The sequence below is a fragment of the Silene latifolia genome, chromosome Y, assembly GCF_048544455.1.
Source record: "Silene latifolia isolate original U9 population chromosome Y, ASM4854445v1, whole genome shotgun sequence".
NCBI classification, from domain to species: Eukaryota; Viridiplantae; Streptophyta; class Magnoliopsida; order Caryophyllales; family Caryophyllaceae; genus Silene; species Silene latifolia.
Window position 1 is genome coordinate 292,810,904 of NC_133538.1, and position 19,258 is coordinate 292,830,161.

The 19,258-nt window shown below is 39.6% G+C and overlaps 2 non-coding genes across 2 annotated transcripts; one reads left to right on the forward strand and one right to left on the reverse strand.

Moving 5' to 3' along the window:
- Window positions 1-5,848: 5,848 nt before the first annotated feature.
- On the reverse strand, window positions 5,849-5,955 carry LOC141634760 (small nucleolar RNA R71). Its single transcript, XR_012539483.1, has one exon. It is a non-coding gene; the product is annotated as a small nucleolar RNA R71 (small nucleolar RNA).
- A 12,230-nt stretch (window positions 5,956-18,185) lies between these two features.
- LOC141634628 (small nucleolar RNA R71) lies at window positions 18,186-18,292 on the forward strand. Its single transcript, XR_012539355.1, has one exon. It is a non-coding gene; the product is annotated as a small nucleolar RNA R71 (small nucleolar RNA).
- The last annotated feature ends 966 nt before the right edge of the window (window positions 18,293-19,258 follow it).

Below are 19,258 nucleotides of genomic sequence, written 5' to 3' on the forward strand. Positions count from 1 at the left end.
AACTAGGACCCTTATTTAAACTAACCTACTAGCATAGCCGATATGAAACAATTAGCGGGTCTCACTCCGCCCCTTCAACTCACAACAAGACAACCATGAGGTAGGATGGCTTCTTGCAAGGCAATGTGGGGCTTGCCAAAATGGCGACACATCCAAGCATTAAAGCACACAAAACAAGTAATGGATGCATCTACAAAAGAATAGCCACTTTCCTCATCTAAGTGGCGGAAATTATCTACAAGAGAAGCAATTCAAGGGTACACATTCCTTCATAGATATGGTTTCTTCAAACAATTAAGCCTAGAAGGATACCAATAAATCACCTCCAAGTTGTGTCAAACTAGGGTAACTTTGTCCTCAATCGTTAAATGCTTTTGTCAAGAGTACACTCCCTATGGTGTTAGAAACACTAGAGGATCGCGGAATTCCCCCTCTTGCCTAGACAAGAAGAAGGGTCATCCCCTCTCTACCATGCACAAAAATGGATATGATGGATAAAGGGATCAATAGTATTTGAGTTTCATTTGGGAGTTTGCGTTTGTTGTTGTTTTTCCCCCCAATTACTTGTGGCATTTGACATTTGAGAACACTTTCTTTTTCCCATTTCTTTTGATGTTTGGAATTTCAATACTTCACAACTTTCAACTTTTTGCATTTTCTTTTGAACATTTTCAAAGTCACCCCAATTAGTAACGAGGGTGCCTTATATTTGAAGTATAGGAGTCTATTTTTTCTCCTCTTTTCTTTTGATGCTATTGCAAACTTTTTGACTTTCATTTCATTTCTTGAACTCAAATTTTTGAACAATTTTTGTGCTCATTCCCTTTTGATGACAAAATGTATGGTAGAACATGGATGAATGATGGTTGCATGGTTTCAAGGGTCACCGTGGAATAAACGGTAGCCAAAGAGTTATCACACCATAAGGTACTCTTGACTAGGCCTTAATCCATGGGTCAAAGGATACTAGCATGACACATCCTAGGGTGTTTTACAAGTATTCTAACAAGCAAAGTCTTAGGAAGAAAAAGCATCTACTAGGGCCTATATACACTTGTCAAGCTTCCCAAGTAGACGGTTTTCACAAAATTTTTCCTAAATGCAACTATATGCCATGATGCAGCTAACATATATACAACCTAATAGATATGATTCTACCAAATAGTATGCCAAATAATCTAGATGCAATCCTAAATTCACATTGTTTTTTAGCGCATCATTCAAAATAAAGCCAATAGTCATTAACATAAAGAAGAAAAATGAGATTGGAAAGATCATACCATGCAGTCTTCAATATCCTCATGTCTCAGATGTGGCGCAGTTGATCAATGTGAATAAGGATGAACAAACACAATATATACAAAATAATATATACAAGTCTACACTAAAAAGGAATGAACATGTTTTTGATTTTTTCAATTTTTCAATGTTTTTGGATTTTTCGAAATTTTTGTATTTTTTTGGATTTTGAATAAAAGTCAAGTTAGAATTTCCCATCCTCACACTAGTATGGGCATTGTCCTCAATGGCCAATACGATAGGAAATTATGCAATGAATATGCATGATTTCTAAACTAAACGCAAATTATACTAAGTTACACTACATGATGCATGTGTTTTTGTTATGGCGGAGAGCATAATTTAAATTAGCTCCTAACGCATATGCATGGACTTTCCAAAACCAAAATAGACATTAATTATAATGTCTTGAATTTCGGGGGAGTTTATGCACATGGAATGCAATGCATGAAACTAAAGATTGTCATTTTGGATTTTACAAGTTGGGAAAAAAGATTAAGAACACCTTAATGAAGCCAAGGTGTTAGTCCTCCAATGTTGCTAGGACTCCACAAAATAAATGATCAAGATAAAATAAAAACAAGGGAAGTAGACAAACCGTAATGGAGGTGTAAGAATGTAGGAGCCTCCAAAGTTCGCTAATCTTCACCCATTGTATCATCATCATCATCAACATCCTCCTCTCTTGAGGTATCATTAACTTCCATAGATGTGGAATCGTGTCCACTCTCACTTTCACTTGCTTGTTCTTCCTCAATTTCCTCTTCCTCTTCTTGAGCTTCTTCTTCTTGAACCTCTTCTTGAACCTTTTCTTCTTGAACACCTTCTTCATGAACACCACCCTCTTCAACAACCATATCCTCTCCACCCGGTCTACTACCACTAGGAATGCTAGGGAAGAATAATTCCCTATCCGCCCAACGAGGCACAAGACAAGACGGATCAAGAAGTCCTTGCCTAGCTAGATGTAGGAGGGGTGGATATTGGGACTTGTAAGAATCCACTCTATCATTGTAAGCTTGCTTGTGCATTTCCCTCATGAGTAGTGTCAAGTAATTATTTCCCACTTCGACATCCTTGGGTTTGAGCTCTTGGCATTCAAATGGGTAAGGTGGGGTGATAATGGAGGAGGAGGGCTCAGCAATTTCGCCTCTTTGTTGTTGAATGATATACTCAGTCTCTTTGGAGAGTGGGAGAAGGTAGTTCGGTCGGTGAACATTCAATCGACAAATTTTGGAAGGCAAGGTGAAAGATCTAGCTTTATTGGTTAACCATCCATATTTGTCGTCAAGAGTGTCGTGGCTTGACCCACTTGAACTTGTGAATCATGGTGTCCATATCAACAAGATGGCCTCCTTTAACCGACACATAGGTGTTATTTTTGTTGAAATCCTGGTTAAAATGCTTAGCCAAATGGGTAACTAGTCCTCCATTTACAATAAAGGCGGTGCCTTCTTTGCCACAATCGACATTAAGCTATCGTTCAACCAAAAGCCTTAGAGCATTATATGGCTTTGTAAATTCCCTTCCTATGTTTAAGGCCGACTCAAGAAGAATACAATCGAGTTTGGTAAGGTGATTAGTGCCATTTCTTGCTATCAGAGTATTCCCAATGACCTTATGCCATACTCTAATGCCCGGATGGTGGACTAAAAGAGTACGACAATCATGAAAACGCACGAATTTCTTCCCGGAAATTGCCATCCAAAGAGAAGCAGGGTCATACTTGATAGGAGTCTTTGTATATTTCAGGTTATCACTAAGGCCTAATATCTTACCCAGTTCGCCATAAGTTATGCGTCTATCAACATTTTCAAGACGAAACTCGATGGTTCGAGTCTCCACCCTTGTGACTTTCAAAGAACTTAAAAATTTCAAGGTGAGGGAGGGGTATGCCAATTCCTTCATTGTAAAAAATTTACCCAATCCCATAGACTCAAAGAAGGTCTTGGTTTGTTCAAGAACACCCAATTTTGACAATGCATCTTCACAAATAAACTTAGTAGGCATGATGGTTATCTTAGCAAAGAGAATGAATTTCTCCCTATGAGAGTCAGAAGTGAAAGTTACCTCTGGATAATTGATGTGACCATAATTGGCGCATATTTAGCCCCCGAATTAGCCTTGTTCCCATGCTTTTTAGTGCTTATTTGGGTCATTTCTTATCTTTAGTTCTTTGTTTTGCATATTCTTTGAGATTTTGATCCCTTGGTAGGAAAGGAGTAAGAATCTTGCATTTTCATGGCAAAATGAGACTAAATTGATGGAATTCAATGACCAAGCATCAAGGAGAGACAAGATTAGAAGGCCTTTGTACATATTATAGTAGAAGAGCAATGCTGAGAAAGGATCCTTGAGTCCCCAAGGAAATCCCCAAGGAATTTATGAAGAAAAGGGAAGAAAAGAAGAAGATTTTTGTTGCCGATCGACAATCCGAGCGGATTGTCACCAATCCGTCCGTCCCAGCAAAGAAGACAACTCGAGCGGCTTTGCCTTAATCCACTCGGATTCCACCTCCACAATCCGCCCGGATTCCCCTGAATCCGCTCGGATTCCAACGCGTAATCCGCCCGTCCCGACACTATTCCGCCGGATTCTAACACAAAGACGGATTGTCTTCTCCAAGCTACGAAGAAAGAAGCCCTTCTCTCGAAAATACCGGCTCCTCCTTGCTCAACTTAAAAAGTGTAATTACTAGTTTAGCCCTTAGTTAACCCTAATGCATCCTCCCTAATTTCCACTATAAATACCCCATTAGTCTAATTAGAGGAGCATGTTCTTCTTATCAATAATTAGTGTAGTTAATATCAATCAAATCTCTCTTTAATATTGTAATCAAGTATTAATCAAGTTTTAATCCAAGTTTTAGTTCTTTAATCTCTCTCTTGTTCATCCTTTATTTTGGGTAATTGAAGATTATTTGGGTTATTGTTGGGGGATTAACAACCTCTCAATCAAGCATTCAAGTACTTCTTTTATCTTTGCTTTATTATTGGAATCATTAGTAGGTATAATCTCTTAATCCCTTATTAATTATTGTTAATTACTTTCATTAATTCATCATGTTTCATATTGTTGGTATGATTGACAACCTTGCTAGCATGATCAACATGATAATGAGTGAGTAGTCTCTTAGCTAGGGTTAATGGGTGATTAGGGGAAACCAACATGGGGAATGATTCATGCTTAAATTAATATGCTTTCATGTTTTATTTGCTTGCTTGTTTTGATCTCAACTCATGCACATGTTATATTTGATGAAATGCTAAGCCTATGAATCCTTGCATTTACTATCATCTTCTATCTTTTCAATGAGACTTGTAAGACATAACCCAACTCGAGTCTCATTAGACCATGCATGTTGTTGAGTAGGGAAGATTAAGTCGACTTGTAGGTGTTGTACAATCTAATCGATTCGGCTCCGGGATCCAAACTTTCCTAGGATTGTAAGATATAACCCAACTCAATCCATCACAACAATAATTGCTTGCTTATAATTTGAGAACATGTTTGTATGATCATATCTCATGATTCCCCTATGATCCCATGACACCCTAGTGCCTTTAATCAATTGTTTACACCCCTTTAATTCATCTTGCTTGTTTATTTTCATTGCTATTTTAGTTTAGTAACCTTCTACATCAACCCAATTTGTGACACCCCTTAGACACCACTAGTTACGATAGAAATCTCATTTCAACTCCCGTCCCTTGGGATCCGACCTTTACTTGCCTCTTTACTAATTGTAGAGTTGTTTGTGGAGCTATAAATTGTGTTTTGATTCGACCGTGACCAACGACCACATCTTAATTTGTGAACACTTAGCGGGATCGCATCAAAAATGGCGCCGTTGCCGGGGACGGTGTTTGTTTGATTTAGATTTCTTTTTATTGTTATTAGTTGTGTCTTTCTTCGCCTTGAGGAAGTAAAACTCCTCAAGGTTTGTTCTAATTGTTTTCGATTTGTTTGATATTTTTCATGTCTAGAAGGTTACAAGGTGATTTATTACCTTTTGACCGTGAAATCGAAAGAACCTTGACGAACAGTAGGAGACTTGTTAGGAGGAATTTAAGAGGTATTAGTGAAGTTGTCCAACCCACTAGTGAGTTTGTCAATCCTTTCACAATAGAAGGAGAAGAAAACCCATTACACAATACCCCACAAAATCCACCTACAATGCCAAAATTCTCGTCACACTCCGTACCCACCGAGGAGAATCTACCAAATGGTACTCCTACGCCGCAACATCTAACCGGAAATTTTATTGCCAAGTCCGCCTTCATCCAATTAGTTGAGAGGAGCCAATTCGGGGGGATGCCTAGTGAGGACCCTCATTCCCATATGGAAACCTTTTGCGACTATTGTGATGCTATCTCTCAAACGGGCGTGACTCAAGACCAAATTAGATGGGTCTTATTTCCTTTTTCCTTAATCGGCAAGACCGAAGCAATGGTTGAAGGGCCTTGATAAGGCCACCCTTGGAATAGATTCTTGGAAGAAGTTGGCTCTAGCTTTCTACAAAAAATTCTACCCACCGGAAAAGACTAACATGCTAAGAGCTCAAATTACGGGTTTTAAGCAAAGGGATGAAGAGTCTTTGCATGAAGCTTGGGAGCGGTTCAAGGGAATTTGTCGCTCATGTCCTCACCATGGACTTAGCGAATGGTTTTTGGTGCAACAATTTTGGAATGGTCTATATGAAGATTCTAGGAACATTCTCAATATGGGATCAAATGGAATGTTCACCGAAGTTGATGACAATCAAACATGGAAAAAGATTGAGGAAATGGCGGTCCATAACTCACAATATAGTAGACCTCGCAAGGCTACTAGAGGAGGAAAGCATGAAGTGGACTCCGTTACTCAATTGGGTGCTCAACTTAGTGCTCACATTGACACAATCAACTTGAAGTTTGAACAATCTATGACTAGACTTGAGGAAAACTCAAAATCATCAAAGCATCATGTTAATGCCATGATGGCATCCTCATCAATCCCAAGTGGGATATGTGAGAATTGTGGAACTTTGGGACATGACCAAGGTGAATGTAGGGGAACAAATGAACAAGTGAATGCTTTCCAAGCATACAAGAGTGGTACCCCTTATTCCAACTTTTACAATGAAAACACCAAATTCCATCCAAATCTCTCATACAAAAGCCAAAATGTTCAAAACCCTTAAACAACATACACTCCACCACCCATGAGAAACCAAAATCAAAGACCCTTTTACAATCAAAACCAAGGTTACCAAAATCAAAATCCATACAATCACCAAAATGACCAAGGTTTTGATGTCCAAAAAGCGGTCCTCCAAATGCAAAAAAATCAACAAGAATTTTTCACTCAAATGCAAAAAGATAGCCAAGCAAAGGAAACCACCATCAACAACATTCTAGCTCACACCAAGATGTAGCTCACACTAAGATGTTGGAAACACAGTTGACTCAACTAGCATCTTCAAGCTCACAAAGACAAAAGGGGCAATTACCACCTCAAAGTAATCCCCCTAGACATGAAACGGTTAGTGCCATTCATTTGAGAAGTGGTACAAGGTATGAAGCACCGAAGAAGCAAGTTGAGGATGAAGTTTTGGAAGCTAGTGAAAAGGAAGAAATTGTGCAAAACTCCAAAGATGGAGAATCCTCAAAAGAAGAAAGTTCAAAGAAAAATGAAGACAAGGCCAAGGAGAAGGAGCCCATTGTGATTAGACTCCCTTTTCCAAGTCGTCAAGCCAAGCCCAAATTTGATGATCAACTTGGAAAATTCATGGAAATTGTGAAGAATTTGGAAGTCTCAATTCCTTTCACGGAATTAATCAATCACGTGCCGGCCTATGCGAAATACATGAAAGATATCCTCACAAAGAAGAAGTCGATCCGGAAGCTTGAGACTATCGCCTTCACTAAGGTGAGTAGTGCAATACTTCAAGGGAGTTCACCTTCAAAGTTAAAGGATCCGGGAAGCTTCTCAATACCGTGTACCATCGGCGACACGACGATCAACAAAGCCTTATGTGATCTAGGGGCTAGTGTGAGTGTCATGCTGTACTCGGTGAGTAAAAGGTTGGGGATGGGAGAGCTTAAATGCACCAACATCACACTCCAAATGGCCGATAGATCGACGAAGACACCGTTAGGGATATGGGAAGATGTCCCCGTGCGAATTGGGAAGTTTTTCATCCCGTTGGACTTTGTCATTGTTGATATGGAGGAGGATTCCAACATTCCAATCATCCTAGGAAGACCTTTCCTACACACCGCCGGTGCGGTGGTTGATGTGAGACATGGTGAGCTCACTCTAGAAGTGGGAGATGAAAGTATAACTTTTAATCTTGACAAGACTATGAGAGCTCCTCGTTTGCATGAACCATGTTTCATGATTGATCATTATAGCCGAAAGGATGAAAGGAAGAAATCGGAACTCCAATGGAAGAAGAAAATTGAAGATGCTCCATTCAAAGAGCAAGTGAATTGTGACAAGGAGAGCTTGCAAAGCTCATCAAAATCAACCAAGGAAGAAGAGGATGGCCTCATTGGCCAAGAGAAGAAATTGGGAGAGTTGTCTCCATCTAAGCAAGAGATTTTCAATGATCAACTCAATGAAGTTTGTGGTCTTTGGGACGACGAGTTTGAAGGGATTTTTAATCCCTACATTGGTAATGCCATCGATCAAGACCAACAACAAGGGCCAAGGTCTATTGAGAACCTCTACCATGATAATGAACAAGCTTTTGATTACTTCTTCAAGGTGTTGAGCAACATCAACAACACCTTGGACATGCCCCCTTGACATCTCATCAAGAATGAGAGTTTGGTGGAGTCCTCCCTAAACCACCACTTGTAAATATTTCTAACCCCTTAACTTACATTTCAATTCTTGAATTGCATTTTTGTCATCTTTGGATTTTTATTTACTTTGATCAAAATAATTGTCATGTTTGAGAGAAGTGAGGGAGGGACTAACGATTTCAATTGATGCGTAGTGCTTTTAGCTTAGTGTGGGGATGGCAATTGCCTAGGCTATCCATGCCTTAGTAGTGCCCCCACAATGACGAACACAAGACTTGAAGAAAGAATGGAAGAATGGTATGGGAAATGCAGTGTGCACGGATGGAACTGAATCCGTGTACACAGGGGCGAGCGGATTCCACAGAATCCGCCTGTCTGAAAGAATCCGAGCGTATTGCAGAAAAGACGCCCGTCCTGAACTGAGCTGAATTTTGAAAAATTCTTGACTGTGACTGAATCTGGGCGTCCTGTGAAGAATCCGCCCGTCTTGAAGAATCCGTCCGTCTTGTACGAAAGACGTCCGTCTTTGCAGCTGAGGAAAACAAGCAAAATTTTCTGGACTGAAATCCGTCCGTCTTTAAGCAAATTCCCCCGTCCCGTGTTCAGCAAATCCGAGCGGATTGTCACAAATCCGCCCGTCTTTAGGCGAGTTTTGCAAAGTTCAGAAAAAGCAGAATCCGCACGGATTGGGCGAGTAATCCGCACGGATTGCCCCCAGATTCGAAAATTTCGGTCTCTTTAAAACCCCTCCCACCTTCATTCATTCATTCATAAACACTACCCACAACATCAAAACCCTCATCCTCTCCATCACAAAAACAAAAACCCTCAACAACATTCACCAAAATCAAATCAAACCATCCTTCCAACAACAAATTAATCACTCCTTCTTCAACAAAAATCAAAACCAAGCACAAAATCTTCAACCCTTGAGTCGATTTTTGTTTTCATAAAGGCAAAGCCTTTCACCTTCAAATCGATTTGGGCATACTACAAATTGAAGATTTTTTATTCTTTTCTTGGTTAGTTCATCAATGGCAAGGACTAAGGGAGCAACAAAGGCAACAAAGGCACCAAAGGCTAAGGCACTCTCACAAAGGCAAAAGGCTCTTCAAACAAAGAAAGCATTGGCTATGGTGGTAGCAACACCAAACTTGGAAGTGCAACAACAACAACAACCTTCTATGGGAGCAACAACACCTTCTACTCCGGTAATTGATCAACTTTTGCATTATCCGGAGGTAACTTTTATTTCCGATACCCATAGAAATACCTTTGTCAAGTTTGCTATGAAGTCATTACAATCCACCAAATTCATATGTGAAGATACCTTAGAAAAATTGGGTGTTCTTGAGCAAACAAAAGCCTTTTTCAATGCCATGGGGTTGAAGAAATTGTTTGAAACAAGGGAATTGACATACCCCTCCCTTACCTTGGAATTTTTAAGTTCTTTGAAAGTCACCAAAGTTGAGAATAGGGAGAATCTCGAGTTTCGTCTAGCTAATGTTAGTAGATGCATTACCTTTAGGGAATTGGGTGAAATTTTGGGTCTTAGTGATGAACCGAGTTATTTTAAGAGTTATGGAAAGTATGACCCCGAACCTCTTTGGGAGGCAATCTCCGGGAAGAAATTTGAGGATTTTCATGCGAGTCGTGCTCTTTTAGTCCACCATCCGGGCATAAGAGTATGGCACAAGGTCGTGGGTAACACCATAATTGCTAGGAAAGATACCAACCATTTCACAAGACTTGATTTTATTCTCCTTGAATCGGCTTTGAATATCGGAAGAGTACACACCAAGCCTTACAATTCTTTGAGGCTCTTAGTAGATAGATGGCTCAACATTGATTGTGGGAAGAAGGGCACGACCGTTATTGTCAATGGCGGCCTAGTCACACTCCTAGCTAAGCACTTTGATCCTAACTTCAATAAGGATAACAAGTACAAAGCAAAGGAGGGTGGCCATCTTGTTGATATGCATACTATGATTCACAAGTTCAAGTAGGTTGCCCATAACCCCCTTGACACTAAGTATGGATGGCTCACTAGTGAAGCTAGATCGTTCACCTTGCCTTTGAAGATTTGCCGTCTAAGCGTCCACCGGACCAATTATCTACTTCCCCTTTCCAAAGAGGCCGAGTATATCATTCAACAACAAAAGGGTGATCTTGAAATGCCCTCCTCTTCCATTGTCATACCACCTTACCCCTTTAAGTATGAATAGTTCAAACCGGAAGGAGTTGAAGTTGGGAAAGACTATGTGACTCTTCTCATGCAAGCAATGCACAAGCAAGCCTATGAAGATCGGAAAAATGCCTACTTGGCTCAATATCCACCCCTCCTACACCTAGCTAGGCAAGGACTAGTTGATCCATCTTGTCCTTTGCCTAGTTGGGCGGATAGAGAAGTCTTATTTCCGGGTGCATCTAGGGTCGTTTTGGGTGACAATGAGGTTGTTGGAAATGATGAAGAAGTTGATGATAATATTGAGGAAGAAGCAAGTGAAGGAGAAAAGGATGGTGAAGATGATGATGAGGAAGATGAAGAAGAAAGTGAAGAAGCAAATGACAAGGAAAGTGGCAATGTGACCACTTCTCATGAGGGAAGTGATGGTGATAGCATGATGGAAGATTAGCAAGCCTTGGAGACTCCTACCCTCTCATGGTTTGTCTATTTCTCTCTTTGTATTTTATTTAATTTTGATCATTGTTGGAGTAGTCCTAGCCCCATTAGAGGACTCACACCTCGGTACCATTGAGGTGTTCTCATTCTATTGTTCCCATTTTCAAAATCCAAAATGACAAATTAGTTTCATGCATAGCATAGTGTGTGCATGAACTACACCCATCCTTGGACATTAGCAATAGTGTCTCACTCGGTTTGGGGAAGTTAATGCATACACAACGGGAGGTAATCTAAATTATCCTCTCCGTCATAACAAAAACCATGCATCATGTAGCATAGCTTAGTGTAGATTGCATTTAGTATAGAAATCATGCATCATCTTTGCATAATTTCCATCATTTTGGCCATTGAGGACAATGCCCATATTAGTGTGGGGATGGGAATTCTAACATTTAACTCTTATTCAAAAATCCAAAAAAAAAAAAATTGAAAAATTTCAAAAATCATAAAAATTTGAAAATTGAAAACCCAAAAACATGTTTATTTCTTGTTGTAGTCTTGTATATATTGTCTTGTATATATTGTGTTTGTTCTATCCTTGTTCACATTGATTGACTACGCCACATCCGAGATATGAGGATATTGAAGACCGCATGGTATGATCTTTCCAATCTCCTTTTTCCTCTTTATGTTAATGACTATGTGGTTTTATTTTGATTGATGCGGTATAACAATGTGAACTTAGGACTTGCATTTAGTTTATATGTCATATTAGTTGATAGAATCACTTGCATTAGGATGTTTATATTAGTTACATCATGGCATGTAGTTGCATGTTAGAAATGTTTTGAAAAATGCCTATTTAGGAACTTTGACAAGAGCAACTAAGCCATTATAAATACTTGTTCAACTTAAGACTTTGCCTACTAGAATGGTTGTAAAACACCCTAGATAGTGTCATACTCGTGTCTTTTGACCCATGACCCAAGGCCTAGTCAAGGGTTTGCATGTGAGTAACCTATCCAACCCCGTGATGCGATGTGGACTTGGTTAACTTGTCTAGGTGACCTTGTTTGACCGTGTGGTAAGGCAACCCAAAAATATTTTCTATCAATAAGCTTGAAGTGCTCATTTCAAAGAAATTTTGTCATGTGGAAGTAATGTAATGCCAAGGAAACCTCAAATGTTATGAATTGTTGAAAGTTGAGAAAGTTAAGTTATTTTGATGGAGGTGTACCACTTCGATGTGCTTTGGTGCGGGATCCATTGAATTGGTCCCCCATACGGTTGTGAATTCGGCCGCCCAGAGACAGAGTGACTATCACCCCGAAAAGCTATTGTCTAGAGGTTAACCGGTTGCCTAATAAGCGATTGGCGAAAGCAAAGGACACTAGCCCGGAAGGGACAAACCCCATCTTAAATTTTTGAAATGTGAAAGTGAAATGAGGACAATTTTGAATACTAGTCATATACACCCGTTGTGAATAAAGATTTGAGCATTTCATTCCAAAAAAGCCTTTTGTCAAGCCACTTGGTCGAGCTTGGGACGATCCATGACCTTTACTTTTGTAGAGAATTCGAGACTTGTCATGTCATATGCCACTAGCATCATAGGGATCATCATTCCATCACCATCCGATCGCTCTTGACGAAAGCATTTGGAAATTGAGGACAAAAGTAGTCTAGTTTAACACAATTTGGAGGTGATTTAGTGCCATCCTCTTAGACTTAGTAATTTGTTGAACTAGTATTTGTGAAGGATTACATGCTCTTAAATTTGTTCCTCTTTAGTGCCTCCGCCACTTGATGAGGAAGTGGCTATTCTTTTTGTAGATGCATCCATTATGTGTTTTTGTGTGCTTAAAGTTTGGATGTGTCGCCATTTTGGCAAGACCCACCTTGCCTTGTAAGAAGGCATCCTACCTCATGGTTGTCTTGTTGTGAGTTGAAGGGGCGGAGTGAGACCCGCTAATTGTCTCATATCGGCTATATTATTAGGATAGGTTAGTATTGGTCCTAGTCTTTGTCACCTCTTTACTCGGGACGAGCAAAGGTTCGGTTTGGGGATATTTGATGTGACCATAATTGGCGCATATTTAGCCCCCGAATTAGCCTTGTTCCCATGCTTTTTAGTGCTTATTTGGGACATTTCTTATCTTTAGTTCTTTGTTTTGCATATTCTTTGAGATTTTGATCCCTTGGTAGGAAAGGAGTAAGAATCTTGCATTTTCATGGCAAAACGAGACTAAATTGATCGAATTCAATGACCAAGCATCAAGGAGAGACAAGATTAGAAGGCCTTTGTACATATTATAGTAGAAGAGCAATGTTGAGAAAGGATCCTTGAGTCCCCAAGGAAATCCCCAAGGAATTTATGAAGAAAAGGGAAGAAAAGAAGAAGATTTGTTTGATCGATCGACAATCCGAGCGGATTGTCACCAATCCGTCCGTCCCAGAAGAAGACAATCCGAGCGGCTTCACCTTAATCCGCTCGGATTCCACCTCCACAATCCGCCCGGATTCCCCTGAATCCGCTCGGATTCCAACGCGTAATCCGCCCGTCCCGACCCTATTCCGCCGGATTCTAGCACAAAGCACGGATTGTCTTCTCCAAGCTACGAAGAAAGAAGCCCTTCTCTCAGAAAATACCGGCTCCTCCTTGCTCAACTTAAAAAGTGTAATTACTAGTTTAGCCCTTAGTTAACCCTAATGCATCCTCCCTAATTTCCACTATAAATACCCCATTAGTCTAATTAGAGAAGCATGTTCTTCTTATCAATAATTAGTGTAGTTAATATCAATCAAATCTCTCTTTAATATTGTAATCAAGTATTAATCAAGTTTTAATCCAAGTTTTAGTTCTTTAATCTCTCTCTTGTTCATCCTTTATTTTGGGTAATTGAAGATTATTTGGGTTATTGTTGGGGGATTAACAACCTCTCAATCAAGAATTCAAGTACTTCTTTTATCTTTGCTTTATTATTGGAATCATTAGTAGGTATAATCCCTTAATCCCTTTTTAATTATTGTTAATTACTTTCATTTATTCATCATGTTTCATATTGTTGGTATGATTGACAACCTTGCTAGCATGATCAACATGTTAATGAGTGAGTAGTCTCTTAGCTAGGGTTAATGGGTTATGCACCAAAACAGATGTAAATACCTCAGATATATATATATTTTTTTAATTAAAATAATCCCTATGTACATCGGTTTAGGCAATAACTGATGTAAATAAGGTTGATATTTACATCGGTTATGCACCAAAACAGATGTAAATTAGATGCTGTTAACATCGGTTTTACATAGAAACCGATGTATTTTAAATGCTATTAACATCAGTTTTGCCAAGTAACCGATGTAATTTTTTATCATTAACATCGGTTTTATAACTGATGTTTTTCTTATAAATGCAAAAAACAACGCCCCTAGAAGCATAGCGCAAAACCGATGTAAATGGGCCTAAATAACCGATGTCAATGACACTTTTTCTACTAGTGCATGTTATATTTGATGAAATGCTAAGCCTATGAATCCTTGCATTTACTATCATCTCCTATCTTTTAAATGAGACTTGTAAGATATAACCCAACTCGAGTCTCATTAGACCATGCATGTTGTTGAGTAGGGAAGATTAAGTCGACTTGTAGGTGTTGTACAATCTAATCGATTCGGCTCCGGGACCCAAACTTTCCTAGGATTGTAAGATATAACCCAACTCAATCCATCACAACAATAATTGCTTGCTTATAATTTGAGAACATGTTTGTATGATCATATCCCATGATTCCCCTATGATCCCATGACACCCTAGTGCCTTTAATCAATTGTTTACACCCCTTTAATTCATCTTGCTTGTTTATTTTCATTGCTATTTTAGTTTAGTAACCTTCTACATCAACCCAATGTGTGACACCCCTTAGACACCACTAGTTACGATATAAATCTCATTTCAACTCCCGTCCCTTGGGATCCGACCTTTACTTGCCTCTTTACTAATTGTAGAGTTGTTTGTGGAGCTATAAATTGTGTTTTGATTCGACCGTGACCAACGACCACATCTTAATTTGTGAACACTTAGCGGGATCGCATCAATAATTGGATAATTGCTCAATGACAAGAGTTGTTGATGTTGTAGCTTCCATAGGGGGACCTTGCTGAACCTCCAACCTCGCCTAATGGACTACCAATGCCTTTGACAAATGTTTTGCTTGAAGAGCTTGTTGCCTTTTGGAAAGTGTCTTCTTTGGGGGTGCCTTGTTACCTCCTTTAGTTCTTGTCATTCTCCTTTGCTTGATAACACCAATGAAAGATCGAAATCTTCAATTTATAGTGATGCCCAAATCGATTTAGGATGAATGAATGTTTCTTGGTATCCAAAAAAAATCGACTCAAAAGTTGAAGACTTTGGTGTTTGAATCAATTGTTGTTGCAAAAGGAGTGATTAATTTTTGTTGTGAGCTATCGAGGAAGTTTGGATTTGATTTTACTGAATTTGGTTGAGGAAATTTGATTTTTGTTGATGGAGAGGATGAGGGTTTTGGGGTTTTTGGATTTTGGGTAGTGTTTGAATGTAGAAGAAATGAGAATGAATGAGGGAAGAGGGTAAAAAATACCCGTTATATTTGAAAACGCAGCAGAGGACGAGCGGCTTTGTCATCGGGACGGGCGGATTCTTCAATGTTTATCCCAGGAAAAGACGCCACAGGACGAGCATCTTGTTTTTAAGACGAGCGGATTCTTCCTTGAGCGACGAGCGTCTTTCTGGAGGGACGCTCGGATTCCTTTACAGAGAAATTACCAGACTTTTGCTACTGAAAAAGACGAGCGTCTTTTCTGAAGGACGGCCGTCCAGAATGAGACGAGCGAATTCTCAGCTGAGACACTCGAATTCTCTTACAGATCAACTTTTTGTATTCTGGAGCTCTGCCAGATAAGCATCTGGTGACATAGGACGCTCGGGTTCTTCAGGACGAGCGGATTGTCCGTTTGGATGCTCGGATTCCTCCTTGACCACACGGATTCAGGTTCATCCGTGGTTACTTCGTAACCCGTGTCATTTTCATTCTTCAATTCTCGTCTTCTTCATTGTAGGGGAACTATAAAGGGATGGATACCCTAGGCAATTGCTATTCCCACACTAAGGTAAAGCACTACACATCAATAAAATCATAAGTCCCTCCCTCACTTCTCTCAAAATGATGAATATCTTGATCAAGGCACAAAAATAAATCCAAAAATGACAAAAATGCAATGTAAAAATTGAAATGCAAGTTAGGCAGTTAGAATATTTACAAATGGTGGTTTAGGGAGGACTCCACCAAACTCTCATCCAATGTGAGATGTCAAGGGGGAATGTTCAAGTGTTGTTGATGTTACTCAACACCTTGAAGAAGTAGTCGAAAGCTTGTTCATTGTCATGATAAAGGTCCTCAATAGATTTTTGCACTTGTTGTTTTCCATGATGGTCTTGATTCATAGCATTATCAATATAGGGATTGAATATCCCTTCGAACTCATCATCCCAAAGACCGCCGCAAACTTTGTCTACTTGATCATTAAAAATTTATTGAGTTGATAGAGACAACTCTCCTTCTTTCTTGTCTTGGCCAATAAGGCCATCCTCTTCACTTGTCATGGGTGAGCTTTTCAAGCTCTCATTGTTTCTATTTTCTTGCTCATTGAACGGAGCATCATCAACTTTCTTTTTCCGTTTGAATTTCGACTTCTTCCTATCATCCTTCTGGCTATAGTGATCAACCATAAAGCATGGTTCATGCAAACGGGGAGCTCTCATGGTCTTGTCAAGATTAAAAGTTATGGTCTCGTCTCCCACTTCTAGAGCAAGCTCTCAGTGCTTTACATCTATCACCGCACGCGCGGTGTGCAAGAAAGGTGTTCCTAGGATGATCGGAATATTGGAGTCTTCTTCCATGTCAACAATGACAAATTAAAGTCCACCGGGATGAAGAATTTGCCAATTCTCACGGGAACATCTTCCCATATCCCTAACGGTGTCTTCGTTGTTCTATCGGCCATTTGGATTGTGATGTTGGTACATGTAAGCTCTCCCATCCCTAGCCTTTTACTAACCGAATACGGCATAACACTCACACTTGCTCCTAGATCACACAAAGCCTTGTTAATCGCGGTGTCGCCAATGGTACACGGTATTTAGAAGCTTCCCGGATCTTTAAGTTTCGGAGGTGAACTCCCTTGAAGGATTGCACTACTTACCTTAGTGAAGGCGATAGTTTCAAGCTTCCGGATTGACTTCTTTTTCGAAAGGATGTCCTTCATGTACTTTGCATAGGCCGGCACGTGATTTCCGTGAAAGGAATCAAGACTTCTAAATTCTTCACAATTTTCATGAATTTTCCAAGTTGGTCATCAAACTTAGGCTTAGCTTGACGACTCGGGAATGGAAGTCTAATCACAATGGGCTCCTTCTCCTTGGCCTTTTCTTCACTTTTCTTTGAAACTTCTTGATTTGTTGGTTCTCCTTCCTTAGAGTTTTGCACAACTTCTTCTTTGTCACTAGCTTCCACAACTTCATCCTCAACTTTCTTCTTTGGTCCTTCATATCTCGTACCACTCCTCAAGTGAATGGCACTAACCGTTTCATGTCTTGGGGGATTACTTTGAGGTGGTAATTGCCCCTTTTGTTTTTGAGAGTTTGAAGATGCTAGTTGGGTCAATTGAGTTTCCAACATTTTTGTGTGGGCTAGGATGTTGTTGATGGTGATATCTTTTTCTTGGCTATCTTTTTGCATTTGAGTGAAAAATTCTTGTTGATTCTTTTGCATTTGGAGGACGCTTTTTGAACATCAAAACCTTGGTCATTTTGTTGATTGTATGGAGTTAGATTTTGATAACCTTGGTTTTGGTTGAAAAAGGGTCTTTGGTTTTGGTTTCTCATGGGAGGTGGGGTGTATGTTTGTTGAGGGTTTTGAACATTTTGGCTTTTGTATAAGAGATTTGGGTGGAATTTGGTGTTTTGATTGTAATAATTTGAATAAGGGGTACCACTCTTGTATGCTTGAAAAGCATTCACTTGTTCATTTGTTCCCCTACATTCACTTTGGTCATATCCCAAAGTTCCACAATTCTCACATATCCCACTTGGGATTGATGAAGATGTCGTCATATCATTAACATGATGCTTTGGTGATTTTGAGGCTTCTTCAAGTTTAGCCATAGCTTTTTCGAACTTCAAATTGATGGTATCATTGTGAGCACTAAGTTGAGCACCTAATTAAGTAATAGAGTCCACTTCATGCTTTCCTCCTCTAGTAGCCATGCGAGGTCTACTATATTGCGAATTATGGACCTCCATTTCCTCAATCTTGTTCCAAGTTTGATTATCGTCAACTTCGGTTAACATACCATTTGATCCCATGTTGAGAATGTTTGTTGAGTTTTCATAAAGACCATTCCAAAATTGTTGTACCAAGAACCACTCGCTAAGTCCATGATGAGGACATAAGAGACAAATTCCTTTGAATCGCACCCAAGCTTCATACAAAGATTCTTCATCCCTTTGCGTAAAACCCGTAATTTGAGCTCTTAGCATGTTAGTCTTTTCCGGAGGGTAGAATTTTTTGTAGAAAGCTAGAGCCAACTTCTTCCAAGAGTCTATTCCAAGAGTGGCCTTATCAAGGCTTTTCAACCATTATTTTGCGGTACCAATTAGAGAAAAAGGAAATAAGACCCATCGAATTTGGTCTTGAGTTACACCGGTTTGTGAAATCGCATCACAATAGTCACAAAAAGTTCCCATATGGGAATGAGGGTCTTCACTAGGCATCCCCCCAAATTGGCTTCTTTCGACTAATTGGATAAATGAGGATTTTGCAATGAAATTTCCGGTTAAGTGTTGTGGTGTGGGAGTACCATTGGGTAGGTTCTCCTTGGTTGGTACGGAATGTGATGAAAACTTAGGCATTGTGGGTTGATTGTGTGATTGATTTTGTGTTGGGTTCTCCTCACCTTCTCTTGCAAAAGGGTTGATGAACTCAATAGTATTTGGTGGAATATCTACAACCTCACCAATACCTCTCAAAGTATTTCTAGCAAGTCTTCTATTGGTTATCAAAGTCCTTTCAATTTCGTGATCAATGCGTAACAAGTTACCTTGTGATCTTCTGGACATGCAAAATATCAAACAACTTGAAAACAATTAGAACAAACCTTGAGGAGCTTTACTTCCCCAAGGCAAAGAAAGACACAACTAATAACAATCTAAGAAAATCAAATCAAGTTAACACCGTCCCCGGCAACGGCGCCATTTTTGGTCGGTCCGCTTTGAGCTTAGATTTCGGTTACTTGTCGTTAGGAGCACCTAGACCAAAACAATATTTATAACTTCACAAAGAACTCTACTATTAGTAAAGAGGCAAGTAAAGGTCGGATCCCAAGGGACGGTATTGATGTAGGATTTTTGATTGCAAGTAGCGGTGTCTAGGGGTGTCACAATTTGGGTTGAGATAAGAAGATCACTAAACTAAATAACAATTAAAGTAAACAAGCAAGATGACTA